The 6,385-nt window shown below is 33.1% G+C and overlaps 1 long non-coding RNA gene across 1 annotated transcript; it reads right to left on the reverse strand.

The window, feature by feature from the left end:
* Positions 1-2,781: 2,781 nt before the first annotated feature.
* LOC127181426 (uncharacterized) lies at positions 2,782-5,279 on the reverse strand. Its single transcript, XR_007829776.1, has 3 exons — positions 5,062-5,279; positions 3,959-4,071; positions 2,782-3,509 (listed from the first exon to the last, which is right to left on the reverse strand). It is a non-coding gene; the product is annotated as an uncharacterized LOC127181426 (long non-coding RNA).
* Between the last annotated feature and the right edge of the window lie 1,106 nt (positions 5,280-6,385).

The raw sequence follows: 6,385 nt of genomic DNA on the forward strand, positions 1-6,385 counted from the left end.
CTGCCATTCAGAGGCAACAGAAGAAGGTTACATGTTTCTCAGAAGACAAAATAAGTTACATTTACCCTGATCTTCAAATTCAAAACGTTTTTGTTTTTTTTTTTTGTTTTTTTTTTTTTACCCTCTGGAGCATCAGTAAGTGTTTGAACCTTCTGTAATAGTTGCATATGAGTGAAAAGATGGACAATTAATACAAATTTTCAAAAAGACATTATCTTTATTATCAAACCACATATTTGAAGTCTAAACAAGTACATACTTGCCTAAAAAAAACCCTTAAAACTGCATTCTGTGACACAAAAACATGTTATTTTTACAGTTATTTGGCCGCCCACCATGACACGTGCTGTGAGAAATCCCACAAGCGGAGTGATACAAGTGGTGAAATGGTTGTTAGAGCTCTGTTATCACTTTAATATCACATTCTTATCAGCCAATCAAATTCGAAGAAATGTAAGAACTGTTGTATACATTAACCAGAATTCTTTCTGGTTCTTGAATCTGATTGGCTGATAAGAGTGCACGGTTTGTGAAACGGTATTTCTTACAGCAATTATCAAGTCCCAAATCCATTATAATTTTATAAATAATACTGTTTTTGTGTCATGGAATGTAGTTTAAAGAGTTTTTTAGGCTAGAATGTACTTGTTAAGACTTCAAATATGCCGTTTGTTAATAAAGATAAAGTCAATTTGATAATTAGCTTTGATGTTTTCTGAGATGTGAGCTCCATGGCGTCAGGGGACATTCTGCACTCTTGAACCCGCCAAGAACAGCCTTAGCCAGATCTTCTGGAATTTGCAGCTGGCACTGATGTCTCTATTGTGGTTAGACATGAGATATAATTTGTTTTTGGTAAATCAGAACAAATAGTTTTGGCTTAGGGCAAAATCTCATCACGTTACATTTTATGTAACTTCAATGCTGTATATTAGAGCGCAGCCTTTGTACTCAGAAACATAATTAAATATTAAATAAATAAAATATAATATTGAATAATATTTACATAAATAATAGTAGTATTTAATAGTATTTAGTGTGTTTGTGATGGTGATTTTAGTTATATTACTCCGCCATTAGATGTCGACAAGAGATTGTTTCTATGAGTGAGTCAGCAGTTAAGACTTTTATATTAAAAGAGACTGAAGCAGGGTTGTAAACAAGGAAGTTATTTTTACTTTCAACAACACCTTGTAAGACACAGCGAACAAATGCACTAAGGAGCGCTGTCATCGGATATCGCCAGATGAAAGGAAAAATAATCTTACTGAACCCCAAACTTTTGAACACAATATTATACAATACATGAAACCATTATAGCAACTCCATTGTGTTTGATCTAATGCAGGTTATGACATATCAATAGAAGGTCAGTATAATAAATAAATAAGGAGACTACAGAAAAATGCTGTACACAAATTGAATCTTTTTTTCCCCTTGAGTTTTCTCTTCCTCACCTCCACCAGCACTGTGAGCAACTGCCACTGTGATTACAAACGCGGTGTAATTTCTCAGGGCACAGACTTCATAACCGCATTACTTTCCAGGCAGACACCCTTGCACAATTATGAACCATCAATTCCTCCGGCTCCAGTTTGTCAGCTTTTTTAATGAAACATTGCTTTCACCGCCTCCTGGTTGATTAACTGAGAGTCCTATTCCTTTTCCCTACCCCGTCATGCCACAGCCCAAAAACAGCAGCATCTTGCGTGGTCTCATCAATGCCGTCTCCCCCCTCTCCGCTGGCAAGCAGGTCAAAAGGCATAAGACCAAAGGCAGGGCATTAAGTAATGTTCTGTGACATTTGAGTTGTGTAAATTGAATATGCCTGTCTTTGCCCTTTTCTCATCCAGACTTCTAAATATAGGATGGAAATGGGACACCGTCAAATGCATGACAGCAACCACACTGCATGACCTATTCACTATTACTCATCACAATTAGAGAGAGAGCAATTGAGCGGGAAAAAATGACATGTATTTAAGCACAAGCAGTGCGCATACCAGTGTTTTGGCCCACGCTGACCTTTTCAGTGTTGAATAAGTTATAAAAAAAAACATATGCACACCAAAAGCAAGCACACTGGACTCTAATTGAGATATAAAAACTAATATAATAAGTGTGACTATGTAGAATCACCAATTCCATTACCAAGAAAATGACATTTACTGTAAAAGTGCCCATGATAAAGGAAAAATCTTACTCACTAAAAAATGTTGGGTTAAAAATAACCCAACTAGTAACCCAACTATGGGTTGGTATAGCACCTTCCCATCTATGGGTTATTTTAACCCAATGAATTGGGTTAAAATCCAGTTGGGTTAAAAGTAACCCAATAGTTGAGTTAATTATTTAGATTCATTTATATCAGTTTTTATTTATTTATTTATTTATTTTTTAATAAAAATACACTATAACACTACTTTGTTTTCAAATAAATATTTTGTTTATTTAAATATGCAAATATTTTTTTTACAAATATATTTTTAAATGTAAAACAGTCATACTGCAAATGTTTACAAAATAAGTGTACAAGAATGTGAAAATATAATACATTCAGAACACAAATATGCAAACACAACTGACATATTTTCAAGATGTACACTGAATTCAAAACCAACAAATGTGACTGGTCCACAAAACCCGTCATAAGGGTCGAGTTTTTTGTATTTAAATGTAAACATCATCTGAAAGCTCAATAAATAAGCTTTCTATTAATATGTGGTTTGATAGGATAGAACAACTATTTGAAAATCTGGAATCTGAGGGTGCAAAAAAAAATCTAAATATTGAGAAAATTGTCTTTAAAGTTGTCCAAATGAAGTTATTAGCAATACATTACTAATAAGAAATTCAGTTTCGATATACCTATGAGATTTACAAAATATCTTCATGGAACATGATCTTTACTTAATATTCTAATGATTTTTGGCATGAAAGAAAATTTGATCATTTTGACCCATACAATGCAATTTTGGCTATTTCTACAAATGTACCCATGATACTTATGACCGGTTTTGTTGTCCAGGGTCATAAATGTGTATCAATTCATATTTATTTATATCAACACATACACAAATGTGCACAAATAAAACAAACATAACATACAAACCTTTATCAATAAAACAAAAATAAAAAATCATAAACACAAGTAATAATAATAATAATAAAACAAAGTAAATCTGCTGGCTGCTGGACTTGCTGATAATCAGCAACATAAAAAGTTTTACAGATCAATAAATACAAAGTTTCTAAGGAAGAGGTAATGTGTTGAAAGAACTCCTGGAATATTAAAGACAGTGTGCTGCAAATGGGTGCAGAGGAGCTTTGGGTAGTTGATGTCATACATGTAGAAATGTTTGAAACACAGATCCACTGCTTGTAGTAAGGTCTTCTGTTCCACTGCTTCACCGTTGAAAATGCTAAAAACTTGGGAGGAGTTCTTGGAGTTAGTGCAGCAATGCTGGTGTCATCCGGTCGCATAAAACTTCCTTCATTGACTCCTTCCTCTGTGATAAGATGAAGCAGAAGAAGAAACATTTTACAGATAAACTAGAAACATTTTTTCATAATTGTTGGAAAACCTACACTACTAATCAGAAGTTTTTGAACAGTAAGATTTTTTTTAAAGTTTTTTAAAGAATTCTTTTCTACTCACTAAGCCTGTATTTATTTGATCCAAAATACAGTAAAAGCAGTAATATTGTGAAATATTTTTACTATTTTAAATAACTGCTTTCTATTTTAAAAGCTTTGAAAAGACTGGACAATTACATTTTAAAATATATTCAAATAGAAAGCAGTTATTTTAAATGCTGTATTGGATCCCCTGAAATGCTGGATCAAATAAATGTAGGCTTAGAGAGAAGGGAATTCTTTAAAAACATTAAAAATCTTGCTGTCCAAAAACTTTTGACTGGTAATGTATATGGATCACTAATATAAATAGTTTACTTACCTTGAAATATTTCAGTTAATTGGCATGTGTATGTTTAATGTATGAGATTCCACTGTTGTAGTTTTCCCTTCACTGAAGAACCCAATGTCTAAAAATAAGTATAAACCACTGATCTATAATAGACATAGTATAATAGTCATTATATATAGATCAGTGGTATAAACACATTTAGTACACATTTAAAAAAAAAAAAAAAACATGCAAATCTGTCATAGCTTTATATGAGAAATGGCTGTAAGTAGAGGCGATTCTAATATATGCATAACAATATTCAATGTAAATAAACCATAAAAACAAATTTAGTGTTATTACAATTAGTGCTCCAAACAACTGACGCTTGCCCTGTTTTGACCAGCAGTCGTCGCCGTTGTGTCACGAACGATTGGAAGCAGTGAATCATTTTGCGAAGCAATTCGTTTAATTGATTCGAAACTTTGAAAAGCTTCGTTTCTCCCATCACGTCTTTCTTTTGGGAAAATGTGATTATTTTTAGACTTTTCTAACAGAGAATTAACTGAATTTGAGCGCATCTCTCTGAGCTGCCGCTGAGCTAACGTTACATACTGGACCGAAGCTGAATGGTCCGTGCGGCGCGGTTCAAATCAACACCAATGTCTCATTTAGCATTAGCCATTTCCCATTTAAAGTTAAATGTGATAATCATTAGTACGACCAAACAAACTGTAGTCAGAAACCGTACGTCTAGAACCCTTCATCAGCTGTAAAATAATACTAAACCTGTAGTAATGGTAGACGGTGATTTCAGTAACATAAGTAACGTTAGTCCTATATACATTTCACCATACATTATTAACTTTAGGTTACTGTAATACATCTCTAAACAGTTACAACTTTCTGCTAAGTTTAATTTACTTTATTACTGCTAGCGGCCTAACTGGGACAGCTAAGGTAACGTTAACGTTACGTTATTCGTTTACAATGGAGCTCATTCTCTGCAGTAACGTTACAATACACTGACTAAAGGAAACTACAACTTCGTTAAAAAAACAAACATACAACAACAACAGTTCAATTTTGAAGTGCATTTCACGTTCTTCGTATAAGTATAATGTTATAAGAGTTATCAAAACCCTATTACTCACCTCATACTGATGCAGCAGCAGCTTCTTCTGTTGTCAGTCACCGTCGTCCGTTAAAATTTGAACTGTCGCCGCGGGAACCAATTAAACCCAACGCTGGGTTATTATTAAAAACAACCCAACGATGTTTAAAAAATAACCCAACGTTTTAGAAAATAACCCAACACAGTGACCCAATATGTGTAACCCATCTATTGGGTTAAAAAAATAACCCAGCTATTTTTACTGTGTACTGAAGAAAGGAAAATCTAGTTTAAAACACTTGCAAAGTTTTTAGAAATGTACTTTTCAAGCTGTGTGTGTCTGTATATATATGTATATATATATAAATATATATATATATGCATGGGTATATTTGTAGCAATAGCCAAAATTGCATTGGGTGAGTTCAATTTATTGATTTTTCTTTTAAGCCATAAATCATCAGGATATTACAGTTTTTCTCAGTCACTTTGGTGCATTTCTCACAACACTATTTACATTTGCACAACATTTACTTCAACCTCCACAACATTTAGTCATTTGTGCACATCATAGTAGCAGTTTCTCATTCTTTCCAATAAATTGCAAATGCTTTTGGACATGCATCAATTGCTTTTATACAACTCTCTGCTGTTTTATAACATTATCATTTGCTTATGTCATGCCAGTCAAAATTAACTAAACTTGTGAATGCTGAATAGTCATTCCATATAAAACTAATAGTCCTCATTTCATTGCTTGAGTCATTACATACAAAAATGTTGAACTAGTTGTCAAAATCTGTCAAGCAAATTTTATACAAATTTTTAAATCTTTTTTTTCCTGAAAATGTCTTCTAAATTGAACAATTTCTGCAAATGTGCATGAATGATTTACAGACCTATGTATGTTGTAGGTTCAGTTCCAATATGTACTGCAATATTGTTTACAGTTGTGCACAGCTCTACCCAAAGGGAGTTTATGTTTGTTGTAAATAAGGGTGTATTTATTCGTTTGCACAATGCTTTGAATAAATTAGAATTGCAAAGAGCATATGCAGTAAAAATGTGAAACATACATATTCAGTGTCTTGTACTCAGATACCTCACTAAATACAGTAATGTCTAACTTTACTGTAGTTTTCAAATGGCTGTGCAAATAGTATATAGTGCTGTCTTGAGCATTTTCAGGAAGTGTCACCAAAATCGGACTTTTTTGCATTGAAAAAGATTTACAGAGTAAACTGTCATAATGAAAACATGACAAAGCCATTTGACTATCTTGTTCATAAACAATGGTGTCAGGACTTTTCATCTTGATGACACTGACACTTTCATTGACATGAATACTTGCTTTTGAGGAATGA

This window comes from Labeo rohita, chromosome 19 (assembly GCF_022985175.1).
Source record: "Labeo rohita strain BAU-BD-2019 chromosome 19, IGBB_LRoh.1.0, whole genome shotgun sequence".
NCBI classification, from domain to species: domain Eukaryota; kingdom Metazoa; phylum Chordata; class Actinopteri; order Cypriniformes; family Cyprinidae; genus Labeo; species Labeo rohita.